Below are 22,807 nucleotides of genomic sequence, written 5' to 3' on the forward strand. Positions count from 1 at the left end.
CTCAGATCCTGGAACTGCCTATCAGCTCAATTTGTTCCAGGATGGCATGCTGACACAAACACATTCATGAATTTGGCCCTGTAGGCCTTGAGTTTAGATGCCATCACGCCCAAACAATGAATCATGGAGTAAGAAACTGATGGTGACACATGTTTTCCTTTTCTGTGGAAGTCCTGGGTATCAGATATAAGTGGAATACATATGCAGAGCTATATCCTATTTAATCAATGTAACCAATGTTCTTTTTGCCATATTAGTCAATAAAATAAACAGTCAATACATGTTGGGTCTTTGTTTGCCCCGGAAAGATGGATGGGGCCAGGGAATGTTAAGTGTACCACTGGTCCTTTCCCTTAGCCCGGGAGATATTCAGACACAGTGGGGAGTCAAGTGAAGCAAGAACTGGTCAATTACCAGACAGCAAGTACCTTTTAAAGGGAAAATCTGCGAGCAATGGAAGGGGAGGGAAAGGAACCTACCAATCACTATAAAGGTCACACCCTATTATGCACCTAAGCTTTATCCAATCAGATTTTAAGGTAAACAATTGAGCTGTTCCCACTCAACTTCCTCTCAATCTCATCTTTGCTGCCCTTGTGCCCCACAAACACATGAATAAAACAAAAAATAAAATGAATAACAACACTGAATGCAATATGGAGTCAACCTATGTATGTAAATATAAATCATATACTTAAAATGTACACAAATAAGATGTATTCTAGTGCTGGGGATAGATTTCAGACCTAAGGAACAGATATGAATTTCTTGACTTCAAGAAGGCTAGCTTCCCCTTTCCATACAGTGAATCAGAGTTACCCAGACCATGAGTTCCAATCCCAGTCCTAGCAGAAAAAATGGCACCTTAATACTATGTGATGCCCAATTCTTGGTATTTCATTATGCCCCATTTAATGAACGTGATTGTTTAAATGCTTCATGAGGTATTGATTAAAATCGATCAGTGTCCTATAATATAATTGTGTATAATTAGAATTATTAAAGAGCTGCCCATTCAATCATAACATACATCATGTTCCATTGATATTCATATAGAAAGGAATGAGTGTCTCTAAGGATCTCCTTCCATTTGGAGTTGGCAGGACCAGGATGCCAACTGTGGGCTCCAGCTCCCACCATTTTAACTGAAGAATAGGGAACTCACTGGTCTGTCCAAGAACAGCAAGACCAATGATTAGGCAGGCACCAGTCACTCTCAGCAGTCCTCATTAATGTTTACAAGTCTGTGATAGGAGGATCATGGTCAAATTCACACTAGGCAGGAAAGTCCTTGAGATCCTTGTGCAACTTCAGTGCCAACAAAGCCAGAAGTAGAGCCGTGTAGCTCCAGTGGTAGAGGGTTAGCCCTGGTCAAAAATAGCTAACAACACACACACACACACACACACACACACACACACACACACACACACACACACACACACACTGCAGTCTAATCATCTATCTGTTTATATATCGGCCATTCCTAGGGGTTGATCTCAGGTCCTCAATTTGCCCGCCAACTTCTCTTGCATCAGACTGGTGTGCTATTATTTACCCACTCATGAAGTGGGCCTGCTAGGCCCTGAGTTCAAGTCACAGAACTGCCAAAAACTTAATCCTGGTGGAAAGCCAATTTTCCCACTTGGTTTCTTTATCGATGAAATTCCTGGGACTCAGGAATGATGTAGAATACATAGGCAAACTTATGTCTTATGTAATAAGATGCAAAAAATATTATATGTGTAATCATATTCACTAAAATATATAAGAAACAAATAAAACACAAAATAAAATGAATACTCTAACTGTAATATGTAGTAAAAATTTGTAGGTCAATAAAATTCATGTACTTAAAATATATACGAATATTATTTTTTCAAGGGCTAAGACTTGAATTCAGGCCATAGAAACAGGCCTGACTTTCTTGTCTTCCAGAATGGTGATCTTCCCCATCCCCCACAGTGCTGAGGATTTTCCCAGACCCTGACCCAGACCCTGAGTTCGAAGCCCAGGCCTGGCAGAAAAAATGGCATGAATTCCTAGCCAAGGAGCCTCATGATTTTTTAATATATTTTTAATGTATGTACATATGTATATATGTATGTATGTATGTATGTATGTATGTATGTATGTATGTATGTATGTATGTATATATGTATGTATGTATTTTTCTTTTGTCAAGCACAGGGCTTGAACTCAGGTCATGGCAATTCTGCCTCTGGTTTGATCACTCCAGGCTAGGGTGCAGCCACTGGACCCACAGCCGAACCTGGGTTCCTGGGACCCAAAGGCTGACAAGAAAAAAAAATAATGGAAAAAAAAAACTAGCAACTTGCAGATGACTACCAGTTTTACATTTATTTTCTTTGCAAGGTGACCATCCTGCTTCTGAATGACACGGTTGAAGAATGTTGGTAACTTGGTACTGCTGAAGGCTGGTGGGCTACCAGGCAAGCCATAGGCCAACACGGCAATATAGGCCCTGTGTTTGAAGCCAGGTCCTGACCCCTACCAAAGGATGGAGATCCTATGTCTCCTTCCTATTCACAGGAATACCGATGGAAGATTATGAATGGCAAGGTTGAATTAGTTGTTTCTGAATACTACTATATAAATAGAGTGATTTTAGTAGTCCAATGGATTTTAATGAATATTTTTGACATATTCAAAGAATACTATTAATTACATGGACACAATAATTCCAGGGCAGTGGTTGATTTAATTAATAATTAAGGATGAAAACAATAATATTGATTACATGGAGGTATACGAAATACCCAAGAATTGATAGGAATGTAGCCTATGTAACCAAATAATGTATATACATCTCTGGCACTCTATAAAAATCAATATTTATTTGTGTACTACCATCTGTATGTCTATCTGTTCTAATTTTGTCAACTCATGGAGCTGGATCTCAAGTTCTGGAAATGCTTGTCAGCTCAATATGCCTCAGGCTGGCATACTGACACTCATCCATTCATGAATTGGACCTTGTAGGCTGTGACTTTAGATGCCAGCACACACAAAAGTTGAATCGTGGAGTAAGAAGCCAATGGTGACACAGGTTTTCCTTCTCCGTGAAAGACCTGGGTATCAGGTGTGAAGTTTCATACATAGGCAAATCTATATCCTATGTAATAAATGTAATATTTCATGTGTAATAACAGTCAATAAAATAAATGGTAAGTAAATGAATAAAACAAAAATAAAATGAATAAGTACACTAAGCACAATATGGGGTCAGCATACGGGGTTCGATTTCAGGGACTGGGAAGTGCCTAGCAGCTGAATTGCCTAGAAGCTGCTGTGTTGACAGTCAGCCATTCATGAATTGAGCCTTCTAGGCCCTGAGTTAGATCCCACCACTGCCAAAAAATGTAATCTTGGAGTGAGAAGCCGAGCGTGACACGTTTTCTTTTTTTTTTGAAAGTGCTTGGTGACAGGTAGGATGTATAATTCAGATGAAAATCTATATGTAATATATGCAAATCTATATGTAATAGGATGTCATAAATGTAAAAAATGTCATAGGTGGAAGAATTGTCACTACAATAAATGAAAAGCAGATTGAATTAGTAGTGAATCATTCTGGAATAAAATTAGACACTAAAATTATAGGATGTGGATTAAGTTTAATATTTTATTAAGTATTACCAGAATAAAAATTGCATGGAAACATAGATACCTAATAATTGGTAGTAACACATGATGCATAATTTAACTATATATATATATATATATATATATATATATATATGTCTCATTCTATTAAATATGAAATTATGTGTATGGATGTATGTACATATGTGATAAAAATAACAGTATATTGAGTAATTTAGTTAATGCTTTATTAATTGTTAACTGGGACACATCATTAATAATTTAATAAGTAATAATTTGTAGTAATATCTATAAATTAATAATATACAGACATCTTTCTGTGTATATATTGCTTATATACATCAACCTCTATTTATACCTGTTCACTCCTGGGGCTCGGTTGTTGAGTACTCACCTAGTGAGCATGAAGCCCTGGGCTCAATTCCTCAGTGCCACATAAACAGAAAACCCAGAAGTTCTGCTGTCTTTCAATCAATTGAGTTCTACCCTTGAGCATAAATGCTTAGGGACAGTGTCAAAACCTTTTTTCAAGCCCCAGGACTGCCGCCAAAAAGAGGTACAATGTTCTAATGGCAACTATAGAAGGACAGGACTTCAAATACCACATGAAAGAGCAAGCTAGGAGTCTGGTGCTGACAGCTGCCACCTAACCTGACTTAGTCAGATATAAACTGCTGCAACCCAGCTCCATGCGTTACCCCCATCATCCTGGTTTACCCTGGCTTACCCCCGATATCCTGGCCTCTCTGGGGCTTTAAAACTTGACAGGAAGTCTGCTAGACTCTTTGAAATATGGTTTTAAGTGGTAGAGTTCTAGCCTTTTGCAAATGTTATTAGAACAATAATATCCCCAAGCTTTAAGCTCAAGCTCCATGACTAACCTCCCCACCCTCCAAAAAAAAAATCCAACTAAACTGTTAGGTGTGAACTTGTGTGCTTTGTGAAATGTGCCTCAAAGTATGGTGATATTGATTAGAGCACCCTAAGTCTAATGACAGCTTGTGGAACAGAGCTACGTGTGAGTCATCCATAGGGTACTCTGTGATGAGTCCTGCACATGGTGCTATGTGCTGAGTCCTTCACAGGTTGTAGTGTACTGAGTCGTGCATTGGGTGCTGGGTGCAATGCAAAGAGTGCCATGTGCTGTGTCCTTCACCAGGTGCATTCTTTCATTGGGTCCTTGTAAGATCTCCCCACTGAGATGATTATGCAGACAAGAATATTGAGGCTCATATATGTATCCATGGCAGGGACAAAATTATGTATTACTGTAGACTAGTGAGTTGTTTACTTCAGGCAATTGTTTGTTTTGTATTTTCTCAGTCATAAACCTTGAAATAGGGGTCTAAACTCTGACCCTTACCTCTTGGGCTCATGTTTAGCACTCCACCGCTTGGAGCCATGGGCCCCTTGCAGCAGATGCCACAGCCTAGGGGTCTATAGCTGAGGTCTCTCATCCTGCCTTCCGAGGAAGCTGAGATCTGAGGATCTGGGTTCCAAATTATCCCAGACACAAAAGGTCCCATGAGCGTATTATCTCCAGTTCACCACTAAGAAACCAGAAGTGGAAGCTAGGTGCTTGTCACTCATGCCTTTCATCCTAGCTACTCAGGAGGATGAGATCTGAGGATCATAGTTCAAAGCCAGCCTGGGAAGGAAAGTCCTTGAGACACTTAGCTCCAATGGGCCACCAGAAAAGCTGAAATGGTATTTTGCTCAAGTGGTAGAGCACAACACTTGAGCTGAAGAGCTCAAGAACAGCATCCAGGCCCAGACATCAACTCCTACAATAATAACAATATAGAGAAACAAACTAACATACCTGAAGTAGAGGGCTTGGAGTATGCCTTAGGGTAGAGTGCTTTGCAAATATGAAACCCTGGGTTTGATTTCTCAGGACCACAACAGTAAAAAAAAAATACTGAAGTAGCTCTGTGGTTCAAGTGGGAGAAGGCCATGATTGTACAAGACAAACTAGGTACAGTGCTCAGGTCCTGAGTTCAACCTCCAAGAATGGTGTATGTGCCCGTGCCCCTGTCCACCCACGTGCATACACACACACACACACACACACACACACACACACACACACACACACACACACACACACACACACAGACTAGAATTGATGCTGTTACACAAAATGGTAAAGCACCGGGCTTCTGCACTGAGCTCATGGTCAGCACCCTGGCCCTGTGTTCAACCCCCAAACCTAGCCACCCAGGGCCCAAATAGGAGAGGTCAAATGTTTCAAAACCTGATGGGATTCACCATCCCTAGATGACAGGAACCTTTGTGATATCAGACATGTGCTTGGATTTCCCAAGCTTCCAGAAACCTAGGAGAGGCATCATAGGCCCATCATCACTGGCAATGAAACAATGAAGTTCAGTACCCTAGTTGTCTGCCAGAAGGACTCTTGAATTATATTGAGCACTGTATCTGAGACACCGAAATATAGTCTCACAAAGGCAGGATAAGTGCACAGGACTTGTCCTGCCACAGGAGGTGTCACAAAGGAAGGCTTCCTGTCAAACCAGAGCACTGGGGAGACAGAGAGTTTGGGATACAAAGAGAACTTTTTCTCCTGACCTTCAGAGCCTGCCCAAAATCATCCTCACTATCTAACCCAGATGGAGTTGTTTGTTACACAGCTGTACAAGAGTGAGGCCTTTTGTCTGCCTGTCCAGACAATGAGAGAGACTTTTTCCAGCAGGCCTGGGATGCAGAGACACCCTCAGGCTACACTGGGAACAGTGAGCGGAGCTCTGTATTATGCACTGTCATGAAAGCAGTCTCTGTTATGAAATCATTTTATTGAATACAAATTTCCTAGCTTGATGTCATTCATCATAACTACTCTGGAGCTTCACCTCTAGGAATATATCCATACATACCCAAAGACATGGAGGTACAAGCTCTTTTTGAGGGGGCAGGTCCTGGGGTTGAACTACGAGCCTAGGCATTGTCCCTGAACTCCTTTTGCTCAAGGGTAGTGCATTAAATTTGAATCACAGCCCCACTTCTGGGTTTTCCTGTGATCTCTTAGAAATAACAGTGTCATGGATTTTGCTATACTTGCTGGGTTCAAACTCAGATTCTCTATACCTCAGCCCCCTTTGAAGCTGGGATTACAGTGAGAAGCCACTGGCACCTTCTTTCTTTTCTTCTTCATTTTTTCATCTGGACAAGCTGACTTCTTAACAGGGTCATTCCAAAGGTTTGAATTTATAAATTATCTACCCAATGTTCTTTATAGCTGTTATCTCTGAGAAGGATTTTCTCTCCTCATCTTCTCCTCTCAGTCAGGTCACAGGTTTGAAGCCAAAAGTGAGAAAAGAGTGTCACAGGATTTGGGAGCAAATGTCCACAGGACACGCACGTTCTGTCACTTAGCATTGAGCTGCAGTGAATTTGCTGTCTCAAGATGAGAGGACCAAAAGCTGGAGCGATCCTTATACTGTCTTCATTGCTCCTTTTGTCTATAAAATGATCTAATAATTATGAGAGTTGTGTGTCTCCAACCTTAAGTATGTAGAGCACACTAGACTCGTCTTCATGTATCTCTTTTTCTCTAGTGCCTCTCGAGATTTAGACTAAGGTTTTGTATGGAGGGGCTCCTTGGTGTCTTCCTGAGGAAAGCCGATTGAATCCTGTTTGCAAGATTGCCATTCAAATTCAGCCTGAGCAGGCATTCTGTGAGACTCTTATCTCCAATAAACCACCAGTAAACCAGAAGTTGTACAGTGTTCCAGAGAGTAGAGCTCCAGCTGTAAGAGAGAAAACCGAGCAGGATTCACAGGCCTGACCAGGAAGGAAAGCCTGGGAGGCGCTCATGTCCAATTAACGACCAGATGGCTGGAAGTGGAGCTGTGAAAGTGGTAAAGCCTCAGCCTTGGGAAAAACAGCTGAGAAACGCACAGGCCCTGAGTTTAAGCCTTAGTATGGCTACAAAAAATTTTTAGCGCTCTACCTACTTAATCTGTATACTACCTCCCAGAATGCAAACAGACCTTATGCAATGCTTCTCCCTTTATTTACTGATTTATTTTTCAGATATGCTCCTTATGCATACTGTATCATTCTCTTCATTGCAGGCCCATGGCTTTTCTCTTCCAGGGTTCCAGGCTGTGTCCTTATATGATACACTGACGCTCTCAGCATATTTTATTTACATTTTATTATGAGGCCAATGCAGGAACAGTAACAAACCAGGCAGGGGAAGAGAAGAACAGGTTTCGTAGAAGTAACCAGTATTCAGAAAATTAAACTTGGGGACATAAAATGGCAGCCTACTTATGTAAAAAACTACCATTAAGGAAAAAATGAGGGAGCTGGGAATGTGGATTATTGAAAGAGTGCTTGTCTAACATGCAAGAAGTCCTGGGTTCGATTTCTTGGTACACAGAATAAGTCAGAATTGGGACTGTGGCTCAAGTAGTAGAGTGTTACAGACAGTGCCCAGGCCTTGAGTTCAAGACAAGTACTAGCAAAAATATACCTAGGTGTTGGGTCTGTGTCTGTCCAACGAAAGATGAACAGGGTCCGAGGAAAGGTCAGTGCCGCGCTTGCTCGTTCCCTAGCCTCCCTCAGCTCGGGAGACAATCATACACAGTGGGAAGCCAAATCAAGCAGGAAGAAAAACTCATTTATTAACAGAGAGCAGCCCTTTTTAAAGCCAAAAAGTGTGGGTGGCATGGCAGGAACTAACCACTGTCAAGGTCACACCCTATCAGGCAACTAAGCTTTCATGGGCTGGTTCCGCACTGAACGTAAGGCAAATTGGGCTCAGCCCACTCTACTCTCTCAGCACCTCTTTGCTGCCCATGTGTCCTGCAGATTCCCCCTCACTTTTTTCTTGTTTTAACAGGATTACATTTGTAAGAATAGGATTTGCCACACAGGGGTTTCGAGGCAAGTCTGGGGGTCGAGATTCACCAGACAAGGATAGGGAGGGCCCTTGTGCATGATCCAAGAGCCTGTCCCAGTTGCCTCAAATCCCCACCTAGCACAGTAATAAACATCAGTCCCACCACAGTTAGAAATGTCCGAAGCAGTTCAATTATTTCCTGGGCATATATAAAAGTCAGTATCAGTATCTCGTAAGATCGTCCTCTTTAGAACATGGGAGCAACCTGGGTATTGGGAGTTCCACACATGTGACACGGTACATCCTCGTGGGCCACCACACTTAGGCCGTTCTACTATAGTCCAGAAAAACAAGGAAATTTTAAAACAAACTGCAGACATAGCAAAGCAATCCTGGGCACCTGGTGTCTTTTAAGTAAGCAAGTTCCTTGTACATTCCTTTAAGCTAGCACAGGGGTCAAAATGACCTTTGAGCTTTACTGTCAATGGCTCCCAACATCATCTCCCCCATCTTTGTTTAAAGAAGCGAAACCACCTGTCTTACATTGGGGTGGATTGCCTTGTCTGCCTTACTTGTCATCGGGAAGTTCTTCAGAGTGAAGCTGAAGGCCCTGTATTTAGGTTGGTTAGACTGACACCCCCTCTTACCTGTCTCTGGCTGCGATTCCTCTAGGGGGGAAATTCATTCACTTGGAGCTTGATCTTATGTAACAGGCTGGCTAAGCTCAAATGAGTTTTGCAGTGTAGGTATTATGCAAGGAATGTATAGAAAAACCATTAGCAAAAGCATTACCAGGCCAGGAAATGTCATTACCAGTCCTTTAACATTAGTTAAGGATGGAATAGCAGTCTTTGCCACTTCAGAGTCCAGAGGTGGGGCTTGTAACAAAAGGTAGTTGTTTAACAATAAGTATGGATTCAATGCCGCCATACAAGCATTTAGTAAAAGAAAAATTGAAGCAGGTAATATTAAAATGACATACGGTGGTGATCAAAATGAAGGTCAGGCCACCAGGTCAAAGGGACAGCTTCTCTTGTGGTGCTATTGATGTTTTCTGCATTGCCAGCGCTGATAACTGCCCAGGTCAACCGTTGAGGTTGATGCAGATTCCGTAGGTCCATTGCCAGGACTGGGAGGGTCAGGACAGCCAACAGCTGGAGTATCGCCATCTGCAATTGTTAGAGAACACAAGAGCTTCTCAAGGGCTGGTTGCCCTTGGGGATAGTTATTAGATATCTTTCTGGATTTTCTCTTTTAAACACAAGCCTTGCCCATGGCTGTTTCTTCCCTTTGTTAGTTTATCTTTGGGCATCCTCTTGTATAGAGGAGATGGGTAAAAACTTAAGGTTCCTGGCAGGGATCCAAATGGGGGCTGTCTCCCCTATGGGAAAAACCACATCCAAATCCCCTGCCCATAGTAACTAAGGGGTCAGGTCCTCTCCAATGTCATGTCGGGGATAGAAAAAAACAATCTTTCACAACCAAGGTATATTCTGATGGTATAGCAGGAGTCCAGGGCATGCTTCTTAGGGGTGTTCTTATTAGCTCCATCCTTTCATGTATCTTATGTAGATCTTGGAGCATATGCCAAGCCCAGGAGGCTTTTTGAATAACAAATATTGGTGTTAGATATGGTCAATGGCCACTGCTCCATCCAGATTGGGCTTCCCGGCTTCCACCTAATGGGAGGTACTCCGGAGGAAGTGACATTTTAGGATTGGGGGTGCACCTGAGTGGGTAACCTATGTTCTTCTCTGTAATTATGAAAGTTAAAAAAATCCTTTTCCTTCACTCCCTCTAGATCCTGTTTAAGCCTTTGTGCTTTATCCCCATCCAGGATATCATCATAGGATGCTTGATGGTCTGTACTGACCACAGCATCCATTTGTCTTAGCATGTCTTGTCTTAGTAAATTGGCAGGGAGTTTTTTGCTACTAAAGGGCATATCTTTTCCTGTTCTCCATCTGGGCTAGTCCATGTCATAAGGGCAACCGTCTCTTGGAACTGGGTGTTGCCCTCTACCCCCAATAACAGGGGCCCAGGTGAAAGCTTCCAGTCCAAGGGCACTTCCTCCTCCCTGAGTATGGTTCCATCTGCCCCTAGTGTCAATTAAGCAGTGAAACCTCTTTCTGCCTACGAGAATACTCATTTTAGGGCAGAGTCCTTCCACCAGGGGGACGGTCCACTGGACCTGGGTCACCCTGCCACAAGGCTGCCTGGGCCTCTCAACAGATGGGGTTACTCCTTGAGTTAGTGGGGCTGGAGGATGCCCCTCCCCTACTTTAAAGGCTTCCCATCTAAATCAAACTTGTTTTCCTCCCTGCCCGTGGGGCAGAGTGTAGGGGATGGTTTGCCCCCAGGACGATTGTTGGTGGATTGTTGTAAACAGTCCCTCTTAAAGTGCTCTTCCTGCCTGCATTTAAAACAAGTCCTCTCCCAGATGATCTTGGGGTTCCTTGGCCCTGGGCTGCCAAATCCTGGGTAATAGCCTCAGTCATTGCAGATGTCTGAGCCTTTAAAGCTAAAGCTAATGATTGGAACTGGTGCTGTTGCATTCCCACATCCTGGGAAGCCACCACCCAGCTGCCCAGGGAACTCTCTCTCAATCCCATGCAGGCCATGCGATGGTCGGCATTCATGCCTTCCCAGACCAGCTGCTTTACAAACTGATCATGGAGGTTCCCTTCTGGCAGCTTGCTGTGAATGCTCGATTGGATTCGGTCTATGAAATCTGGTAGAGGCTCACCCGGTTTTTGTCTCACTCCTGCTATGGGGGACTCAATAGGCCTATCATCCTGTTTGTACCACGTGGCAAGTCCTGCCTGCCTCACCTGGTCACAGTACGGGCCAGGTATTGTGGCCTGTTGGATGTCAGTGGAGTACCCTTCCCCCATCCCTGCTAACATGGCATAAGTAATAGCTATCGCAGGTTGAGCCTGACAGTTATTCTCCGCCCACATTCTGCATTCCTCCTCAAAGAAAGCACACCATTTAATAAACTGAGAACTAGTAAGGACGGCTTTGGACATATCCAGCCAGTCCTTAGGGACACATGGGTAATAAGCAATGCCCTGTAATAGGGTCTGGGCCCACGGAGAGTTTGGGCCATCCTCTGCCACTGCCTTGCGGAGCTCTTTAAGATCCTTAGCTTCCAAGGGCCTACTACTCCAAGGGCCTGTTAGCCCCTGGTGACAGATTAAACAGATACGCTTGGGGAAGTGAATCCTGTGGCCTAGAATCCGAGCTCTCGGGTGGCCCTTACTTTCCAGGGTAGGTCTTCCAGTAGGTTACTTCCCCACCCCTTAACCCCTCCATGGGATAGGGGTCTGGGTCTTGCAAGTCCCTCTCACAGGTCTCGTAGGGTGCCATACCTCCCCTCCAATCAGGGGAATAGGGAGCGGACCTACGACGGTCAGGATCACCTGAGTCAGAGGGGTTAACTTTCACCCTTATTTTGACGTCCACTGTGCATGTTTCAGTGCCCCTCAAGTCAAGGCGAACACTCTACCACTTGAAACACAGTGCCACATGGGGTCTTTTCGTGGTTCACTGGAGATAAGCATCTAAAAGGCTTTCTTTGATTAGGCTGTCTTTGAACTGTGATCTTCAGCTCCCATCCTCCTGAGATTCCAGAGTTCCATGTGTGAGCCACTGACATCTCGTCTATTGTTTTTGGCAGTCCTTGGGATTGATCTTAGGGTGTGGGTACTGTCTCTGAACTCTTTTTCCTCAAGTTAGCCACTTGGGCCACTCCACAGCTATTGGATTTTTCTGAGTTTGTGACACTGAGGATTAAACTCGGGCATTCATGCATGCTAAGGGAACTCTTTACCACTAAGCCACATTTCTAGTCTCACTCTTACAATTTTATCCCTCACTAGATTTACCCAGCTCCTGGGTTCAAATCCAATGCCTGGAAGAATAAATATCACGAATTGCAAGCCAGGGAGCTAATTTTTTTTATTTTACTTTTCTCAGTAAGGGCTTGAATTCAGGTTGTGGCAACTCTGCCTCAGCTTCAATCACGCTAGGCTGGGGTGCAGCCACTAGACCTACAGCTGCTTCTGGGATCCTAGACCCCCAGGTCTTGCAGGGAAAGCTATGCACAGAAAAAATGTGGCCTTTTTATGTTTTCTTCCTTTGCTCGGTGACCCTCATGGGTCTGAATGACACTATTGCAAAGGGTACTTCACCTTGCGTTGCTGAAGGCTGCCAGAATATCTGGGAAGTCATAGGCCCACGTGGCAACATAGGCCCCGATTTGAATCCCTCTCCTAACACCAACCAAATGGCAGGAGATACTAAGAAAATGGTTCCCATCCATAGGAAGAAAAATGGAATGTTATCAGTGTCAAGGTTCAATGAGTTGATCATGAATGATGCTCCTATAAATTTAGGCAGCATCATTTCAGGAGGCTAATTGATTTTATTTAATATTTATGAAGCATAAAAAGAATATTATTACTTACAGGAACACAATAATTTCAGGACAGTGATTGATTTCATTAATAGTATAAGGATGAAAACAATAACATTAATTACATGGACGCATGATTAGTACCCAGGAATTGATAGGAATGTAGTCTATATAACTGAATAATTTATAGACATCTCTAACACTCTATAACAATACATATTTATTAGTGTACTGTCATCTGCATGTCAATCTGTTCTTATTTTGCTAACACCTGGGGCTTGATCTCAGGTCTTGGGAACAGCCTGTCAGATCAATTTGCCCCAGGATGGAGTGCTGACACTAACCCATTCATGAATTGGGCCTTGTTGGGTTGTAGGCCGTGAGTTCAGATGACAGCACTCACCAAAAATTGAATTGTGGAGTAAGAATTTGATGGTGAGACATGTTTTCCTTTTCTGTGAAAGTCTTGGGTGTCACATATGACGTGGAATACATATGCAGACCTATATCTTATGTAATCAATGTAATCAATGTTTTATGTGCCATAATAGTCAAAATAAATTGTCAATATATGAATAAAACAAAAAAATAAAATAACATCACTGAATGCAATATGGAGTCACCATATGTATATAAATATAAATCATATATGTAAATTGTACATGAATAGGATGTTTTCAAGTGGTGGGGATCTATTTCAGGCCTAAAGAACAGAGTTGAATTTCTTGACTTCAAGGAAGCCAGCTTCCCCTTCCCACACTGTGCAACAGAGTTACCAAGGCCACAGGTTCCAATCCCAGTCCTGGCAGAAAAATGGCACCTTTATATTATGTAATAGTATAGTAATTCCTAGGTATTTCATTATGCCTCCATTTTATGAATGTGATTGTTTAAATGCTTCATAAAGCATTAATTAACATTGATTAGTGTCCTATAACATAATTGTATATAATTTTATCCTAGAATCATTGAAGAAATGCTATTTCAGTCATGACATACATCATATTCCATTGGTAATCATATGGACAGGAATAAGTTTCTAAGGATAGCCTTCCATTTGGAGGTGGCAGGACCAGGATTCCAACTGTGGGCTACAGCTCCCACCACTTAAACCCAAGGATATGGAACTCACCAGTCTGTCCAAGAACATCAGTAAGACCAATGATTAGGCAGGCACCAGTGGCTCTCAACAGTCGTCCTTGATACTTACAAGGCTGTGATGGGAGGATCATGGTCAAAGTCACCCTAGGAAGGAAAGTCCAACTTCAGTGCCAACAAAGCCAGAATCCCTGTGGCTCCAGTGTACAAGGCCAGCCTTGAGCAAAAGCAGATCACAGACTGTGCCCATATCCTCAGTTCAAGGTCTGGGACTGGGAACACACAGCCATACACAACAATCTGTGCAGCCATCCGGCTAAAGCAGGTCACCCTCTTGTCTCCAACTGAATTGGACATTGTTCCCTGGGAAAAGGGCTAGGGGAGCTGCTATCTTCTTGACTCCTCACATACTGTTTGCATCACAGGATTCTGGCCACACCCTCATTCTTTCATTGTTCTTTATGACCAAAGAGATACAAGAATGGTGGCCACGCCCACATTCCATGCTGCCTGGTAGCACCAGGATTCCCTCTGTTAGTTTACACCACTACCAGCAGTTGAGGAAGGTAGAGATGGCTGAGTGGTGAGAAGAGACTCAAGGTGACTGGAATATAGAAGGAAATTGAGATGCCTGCCCACACCCCAGCCCCCTCCCTGCCTTCCCAAGGTTCGGAATTTCAAACATCAGGAAATGGCACCCTGCCAGGGCATGTAAAGCCCCAACCTGGTCCCTGGGTCTGGTTCTCTTCTCTGAGGCCATGTGTCTGCAATGCCACTGCCATTGCTGCTGGCCCCACCTGGAGCAGCCTCAAGCAACTTCTCCCAGGAGCACTTGTGAGTAGCTGCCGCAAAACCACCCTTACCCTGGGTCAGATACCCCTCTGGGGGCACCATGACCCCCTACCTGTGTCCTCTCCCTGTCTGTGAGGAGCCACCTTTCTGTCTTGGGCATTTCTGAAGCAGAGCCTGGCTCTGGCTGGACTGGATAGAGGCCCTCCTTTCTGTGACAGGTATGCTCCACCAGGCCTGGAACTCTGTAATTGGGATGGTAGACATTTAGCAACATACACAATCATTGATTTAGATGGATTATCCCTAACTTTTACTCCACAGCAGCCGAATCATTTTTTTCTTTTTTTTAATTGTGAAAATACTGTACAGAGGGTTTAAAATTACATGGGGAAGATAATGAGTACATTTCTAATCAAGCATTGTAGCCTCCTCCTTCGTTTCCCCTTCCCATCCCATCCTCCCCCCTCACCCTTACCCGATCCTCCACCTCCCCCTACCAAAGTGGTAAAGTTCATTTTTGACATACAAATTCGACGTCTCATTGTTGCAATGGGTCCACCTGTAATCCCTATTTAAACGATTTGTTTTTTCCCTTCCCCTCCATAAATTATAACATCAAAAACAGTGTAAGCAGGGATTGTACCGTGAGGGAGCGACATAAAAAGCAACAAAGAAATAATCTTATAAATGTACTAGAAACAATCGTATAAAAGAAAAAAATTTGAATACACACCTTAGGGTTCATTTTCCTAACATGAACTTATTGGAAATTTTCTGCTTGACTCAGATATATACTAGTTATTGCAAATAAGGGAAACCATGGGACCTATGTTTATTTGGGCCTGGCTTACTTCACTTAATATAATTTTTTCCAAGTCTTTCCATTTCCTAACAAATAGAGCAATGTCATTCATTCTGATGGAGGCATAGAATTCCATTGTGTATATATACCCCATATTGTTGATCCATTCATCTACCGAGGGGCATCTCGGTTGGTTCCATATCTTAGCTATGGTAAAAAAAAAAAAAAAAAAAAAAGGCTGCAATAAACATAGTTGTGCTGGTAGCTTTATTGAGGTCTTGTTTGTGAACATTTGGGTAAGTGCCCAAATTGGGATTGCTGGATCATAGGGCAGCTCTATGTGGAGTCTTTTGAGGAACCTCTATACTGCTTTCGAAGTGGTTGAACAAATTTACACTCACACCAACAATATAGTAAGGTTCCCTTCTGTCCACATCCCTTCCAGAATCTGTTGTTATCAGATGCCACGCCGACCCCAGTAGAGTCTGCTTAGCATGGGAAACCATCTATCAGACCATGATAGGGGCCTCGAGACCCATCTCTGAGTTTTGGGACTTCACCGAAGTCTACCTCAGAGAATGGGGCTTTACAGAAACCTATCTCCAAGTTTTGGGACTTCACCGAAGTCTACCTTGGAGAATAGGGCTTCTAAGAGGCCTACTCCTGGGAAAAGGCTGGCAAAACCCCTGGAAAAGATGTGTTTCTGCCTATCTTTTCCTCATAAGAGTGCCTATTAATCTTTTACTGTTTCTACTGCTCATTGTACTTACTCATTGTCAACGTTCCCTTATTCAAAGCTCTTTCTTAAGAGTGTTGACGACTCCAATATCTGATGAGTGTCTTAAAAATATGACTAACTCACCAGAGTTCAGTGCTACCCTGAAACCCCTCTTATGGAGGCTAGTAGACAAGTTATAAGTAAATATAAAAGTATTGGGGGTTTCACAAAGTCACTCCAGCAGAAGGAATTGTAAGAAATTTACAAAAAGTTGTAGGCAGGCTAGAACAGAAAGAATGTATGGCAATTGCTGAGATAACTACTTAGGAGAAAGAACTTCCTCATTTACTAAGAGACTTGCTAAATCTAAGTCTCCTTGGTGCTTACTATTAAAGAAGGAACAGGAAAGATCTTAATGGGACAGTTAAGGCCTCTATAGAAAAAAGTATAGATCTAGGCCTCCCTGACCTTACTATTAAAGAAGGAACAGGAAAGATCTTAATGGGACAGTTAAGGCCTCTATAGAAAAAAGTAGTGGTTAATTGGTGACAATCATCGAAACCAATTGTATTTCTTAAAAATAGAGGTGAAGCCGGAAACAAGTGCTTATCAGGCGACCAGCTGGTGACCGCCCAAGAATGAAGCCCTGCAGCAAGATTATGTAACCTTTTGCCCTTTCTTATGGAGACTTTTGCTATAAAAGTTTGTTATCCTCTGCATTAAATCGCACTCAGCACTCAGCATCCACTCCTAATGTGTGTGAGTTGTCTGTTTGCCATCTCCCCGTCCTATTCCAGGTTCCTCCCCTAGGTATCCTTCGTCGTCCCGACAGAACCCGGTCCGCGGCAGGTGGCGCCCAACGTGGGGCTCAGAGCGGGGCAAGAAGCAGTTTCTTCAGTCAAGGAACCTTGGGAGGTAAGCATCTATCTCTCTCTCTCTCTCTTTTCTTTTCACCTGGAATAGTAGTCAGAAGCTCGTTGGGGTGCTGCAGGCCCCTCAGTTGTGACTGAGAAAGATAACGAGCAAATCATGGGGAGTTCATCTTCTAAGAATAAGGATAGTTTGTCTCTATTTTAAAACATATACTCCACAGTAGCAGTGGGAGAACAAACTAATCCTTGGTTCCCGCAGGAAAAAGGAAACCATTGGAAAAGTGAATGTAAATCTAAGTTCCATAAAGACGGAACTCCTCCTTTGAGAGGAAACAAAAAACGGAAAAAGGGAACCATTGAAAAAGTGAATGTAAATCTAAGTTCCATAAAGACGGAACTCCTCCTTTGAGAGGAAACAAAAAAAAAATGGAAAAAGGAAACCACTGAAAAAGTGAATGTAAATCTAAGTTCCATAAAGAGGGAACTCCTCCTTTGAGAGGAAACAAAAAACGGACAGAGGGGCAACCAGCCCCTCCCCAAGAGAATAAGAAACAGTTAGATCATTTGATACAATTTTCATATTTCAGGAATGGTGAAAGCCTGCCTGCAGGTGTGGTCTTGGGGCTGGCGGAGAGTCTTGGCGGACGCGCTATAAGACTGCCAGTGGGGCCAGTGGGAGACGTCCCCTGGACCCCTGGGTGGGGCTGTCCTCGAGATCGGGTAGAGGGGGTTCGAGTCCCCCCGATTGGCCGATTCTCTCTGGTTGGAAGCCCTTCTGGACAGACTGTCTGACCAGCAGTCTGACGCGCTTGCTGTCTGTCTTGAGTGTGCGTATATGTCTTCTATTAACTCTAATTTGAATCTTAGGCACGCAGCCCTGGGGCTGGTGGATGAGGGGCTTACTGATCCCCTAGACCCAGAGGAAGAGTGCGCATTTCCCACTTAATTGCCCCTTCCACCCTTTTAGAATTACAGGAGTGCCCGGACCAGATTGCCCACCTCCCCAGAGAAAGCGTGACCAAGTGCACATACATTACCAACCCCCGTATGTGGTGTGTGTGTATGTGTGTGTAATTTTAACTTCTTTTTCTTTCTTATCTCAGTTTTATTAATTTGGACACTCCTTGTCCCAGAGATGGGGCAAGGACAAAGCAAGCTTACTCCTCTCAACCTCCTGCTCAATCATTTCAAAGAGGTAAAAGAGAGGGGGTATAATTTCAGTATAATTGAAAATCTCAGAAGAATCTAAAAAGAAAAATTCTCTAGAATAAGTAGAGGGGGTTCTAGTCCCCTGGTAAGTGGTGAGATGTCATCCCATTCACTGAGACCTAATTTTGTCTTTGTGGCCACTTGTTTGTCTTGTTTAGTGTGTGTGTTCGTTTTATGTTTTCTGAGGTAGGGAAGATTTGGGTGAGTGTGACAGGCTCACTCAGCAGACTCTGGATTCAGTTTGCTGAATGAGAACAGCACAGAGATTCAAAAGACTAATTAGTGAATTGCCTTGCTAGATAAGCAAGCTCTGGGAAAATTAAGCCCAGCAAAGGTACCTATTTTAAAAGAACTACTGTCTTAAATTTTTGTTTAAAAACTTTAAATAATGTACGTACAACTGATTTTTATTTTTGCGCGCTTTAAGATCTGTGTGTTTTGTGTGTGTTTGTGAACGTGTTCAAAGATAAAAAATTGTCAGCATGCTGTAACAATTGGGTGAGTTTTAATTTAAAAATTCAAAAGGTTATGAGGTTTGGACATTACCAAAAATTTTAAAAATCTTCACATTGTTTTAAATGGCTTTTTAAAAGGTTCTTTAACTTGCAAATTAGAAAATCTGGTATTTTAAAAACTAATATTTTAAAATGCATAAGACTGTTTATACTGTAATCAAGTTATCTGGCTTAACAAAAATGCATTGGCTGTTTGGGGTCTAATTCCCTTGGCTAAAATTTGGGGATAAATATTAGAAATTTAAATGTAAAGGTTAGTTTAACACTGTCAAAGATGTTACCTGTTCTGTCTATCTAAAACTGTATTTCATTTGAGAACCAAGAGAAGAGACAGGGAAAAACTTAGAAACCAACAGAAGACCTATCTTTAGAGGTGAAGGGTGAACAAGCAGAAGTGCAGTTCAGCTGGTCATGCAGTGGGACAGGCCCTGGGAGGAGTCCACGCATGGTGAGGCAAGCTGGCACAAACGCAGTTCATCTAACCCTAAAGAGTCAGATAGAGTGTGTGGCCATTCCATAGGAGGGGCCAAGTGGCCCATCGTTGTTCTGTCTCTTTTCCCTGCAGATAGACACTGAAAACATGATGGTTAAAATGAGTGGTGTGATGATCTGATTAGTACTGGAAAAACTTTCCCTTGGATGTGTTAACATTAAAATTAGGAAGGCCTTAAAAAGAGGGCAAAAAGTTATTTGTATAATGTGGCTTACTTTCAATTATGTTCTACAATTAGGATGTTTTTAAAAGTTATAAAGATGTTAAATCTAGCTTTGTGGTATAGTAAAGGTGACTGTAATTCTTGCATTAAGGAAAATTGTCATTTGAGTTTAAAAATCTTAATGTGTGTCTGTTTTAAAACAAGCAGCCAAGAGGCAATGAGTGACACTTGGCCTCAAGATTTCAAGGGATCTTTTCAAAATGCAAATGAAAACTAAAGTATAAAATATTAAAGGTGATTAATAAGAGGTTTAAAAAAATAGGGAATGGATTTTTGGATATATAGTTTAAATGTAAAATCATTCTTGACATTGGCCTCAATGTGCAAAAAAAAAAAAAAAAAAAATAGGATTATCAAAATGATTGCTATTCTAGTTTGCTCTTACAGGTTTTTTAAGTTTCCAGCAAGCCCAAAGCAAAGCACAGAGGATTCTTACAGTTTGTCAGATGTAACTTTGACTCTTAATAAGTGTCAGGTAAGTGCATGCTTAAAAGCTACTTCTATGTTGACCACCTTGTTGCTTTTAATTGGAGTAAAATGGCCTTTTATAAGACTCAGTGATCTGCAAACTGGTTCAAAGCCAGCCCGGGCAGAAAAACGTCCCTGAGAGGCTGTCACCTCTATTCAGCCAGCAGAGTACTAGCCCTGGACTGAAGAGTCAGGGGACAGTACTCAAGCCCCAAGCTGGAGACTCACAGTGGCAGAGTACTAGCCCTGGACTGAAAAGTTAGGGGACAGCATTCAAGCCCCGAGTCTGGGACTCAAAGTGGCAGAGTGCTAGCCTTGAGCTGTAGAGCTGAGGGACAGTGCTCAGGCCCCGAGTTCAAGTCCAACAACCAGCTAAGGAAAATGCCAATGAGGCATTTATCCCAATGTAGAGAAGACACTCCTGGGACAAAAACAATGGTGGAGCATCCAGAGGCAGTAAGCCACTGCTTGGATGGCAGAAATGTCAGATCCTAGAGTCATTTGTGCATGGCCCTTCAAAACCGGTCAGAGCCGGGAGGTCATGGGAAGAGTTTATAAGCATGCCTAATGTTCATGACTACCTTGTAAGGGACAAGAACTTGCCAGTCCTCTGTGATAGTAAAAAGCTAATGTTATAAAATGTGGGAGATAGTTTAAATCTTAACCCCTTTATGTGCCAAAAGCTCTAATTGGCAGTTACTATTGAGCTGACACTAGTTACATGAAATTCATCTTCTCAGGAAAAAGTTTGTAAACCTGAGAGTGCGTTTCTATTGATATCTGTCTAAAGGCCTGCAAAGGTAACTCAGGCATTGTGTTAGGGTCACTAGAGATCACATTCCTAAGTCATCCAGAAAGATGCTTTTACAAACCAGAGTGCTAAACAAGCTACACTGCTATAGCTGGAGAAAAGGTCTGTGCAGTTGTCAAAAGTTAAATATTGTTCTTAATGACATCTAACCCTGATGGCCTCTTTGTAAAATAGGCTAAGGTTATAGGCTCCTGGCTAGGTAAGATCAACGCCCCTAAAGTCAGCTTGAAGAAGTTACAGAAGATTGACCTTCGCCCTTCTACCCCCATTTTAAGATCAAGGGTCCAGAGTCAGTTTTGAAAAAATGAGGCAAAATAGATAAAATAATTTTTTTTAGAAAAAGGCATAAAGAATAGTGTTAACAGCTGTAGGTGTGCAAGTGTGGAGACTGCATTTGTCAGAGATGGTTACAAGACTAAGCCTTCTGTGTCTATTTATAAAAAAAAAAAAAAAATCTGGTTAGTAAAAAAAAAAAAAAAAAAGTTATTTTGGTAAATTGTCCTGGGCTATTGTCTAAATGTTCTTAGAAACCAACGGAGTCACAGCCTGCCAAGCCTATGTATTACTTGCATCCTTAACCAGTCTGTGTAGGAATTTGCAGCCCAGCACGAGAGACCGTGTTGCTGCTACTGCTACTGCTGAACACCTTAATGGGTAAAGTTCAACGACGGCCTGACAGTCAACCAGAGATACTCCTGCTTGATTCCATCACCTGAATCTGCTTCCTGGTTGAAAGCTGCTAAATCTAAGATCTTGTGGGACATTCTTTTGGGTGATATCCAGAAACCCTCTCTATTCCCACAGTGGATATTGGGGACAAGGATATCACTGGCTTGCTTGTCTTAGGCACTTCAGTGCATAGTGACTGGAAATCCACTCTAGGGTCACAGCCTAGTTTGACTCTGATATGGTAATAACCTGAGTGTGTTATCAATAGAGGTAATACTCTTAGCCTTAAAATCTAGCAAGCTTCTGCATCATTGTGGTGCCTTAAAGCTGTTCTAAGATAAAGGTTCCGCAAGCCAAAGGAAAATTGGGCAGTTTTAAACTACAGCCACAAAGATGGACAAGAGATTGTAAAGAAAGAGGGTGGTAAAGAAAGCCTTGGGAAAGGAATTGTAAAGAAAGAAGGAAGTAAAGAAAGCCTTGGAAAGAGAATTGGGGAAATTTGAAAAGTAAGGATTGTCTTTAAGACAAACCTCAGAAAGTTTAAGTATGTCGCAAATGGTATGAGTATGTCTTAAAATTGGAGCTTACAAGGACAGCTGGTATAAAATTGATACACGGAGTCAGGACTGGTGAAAATTTAAAAAAAAAAAAAAAAAAAAAAAAAAAAAAAAAGGGGCAAATGCCACGCCGACCCCAGTAGAGTCTGCTTAGCATGGGAAACCATCTATCAGACCATGGTAGGGGCCTCGAGACCCATCTCTGAGTTTTGGGACTTCACCGAAGTCTACCTCAGAGAATGGGGCTTTACAGAAACCTATCTCCAAGTTTTGGGACTTCACCGAAGTCTACCTTGGAGAATAGGGCTTCTAAGAGGCCTACTCCTGGGAAAAGGCTGGCAAAACCCCTGGAAAAGATGTGTTTCTGCCTATCTTTTCCTCATAAGAGTGCCTATTAATCTTTTACTGTTTCTACTGCTCATTGTACTTACTCATTGTCAACGTTCCCTTATTCAAAGCTCTTTCTTAAGAGTGTTGACGACTCCAATATCTGATGAGTGTCTTAAAAATATGACTAACTCACCAGAGTTCAGTGCTACCCTGAAACCCCTCTTATGGAGGCTAGTAGACAAGTTATAAGTAAATATAAAAGTATTGGGGGTTTCACAAAGTCACTCCAGCAGAAGGAATTGTAAGAAATTTACAAAAAGTTGTAGGCACGGCTAG

At 42.5% G+C, this 22,807-nt stretch overlaps 1 long non-coding RNA gene across 1 annotated transcript in view; it reads left to right on the forward strand.

Annotated features, from left to right (window-relative positions):
* Positions 1–14,537: 14,537 nt before the first annotated feature.
* The window catches only part of LOC138812331 (uncharacterized), a 52,058-nt gene continuing 43,788 nt past the window's right edge, over positions 14,538–22,807 (forward strand). The window contains exon 1 of the long non-coding RNA XR_011367589.1: positions 14,538–14,846. This is a non-coding gene — a long non-coding RNA (uncharacterized lncRNA). The remainder of the gene's footprint in view (positions 14,847–22,807) is intronic.

Source organism: Dipodomys merriami, unplaced genomic scaffold (genome assembly GCF_024711535.1).
Source record: "Dipodomys merriami isolate MVZ:Mamm:240054 unplaced genomic scaffold, mDipMer1.0.p SCAF_562, whole genome shotgun sequence".
Classification (NCBI taxonomy): Eukaryota; Metazoa; Chordata; class Mammalia; order Rodentia; family Heteromyidae; genus Dipodomys; species Dipodomys merriami.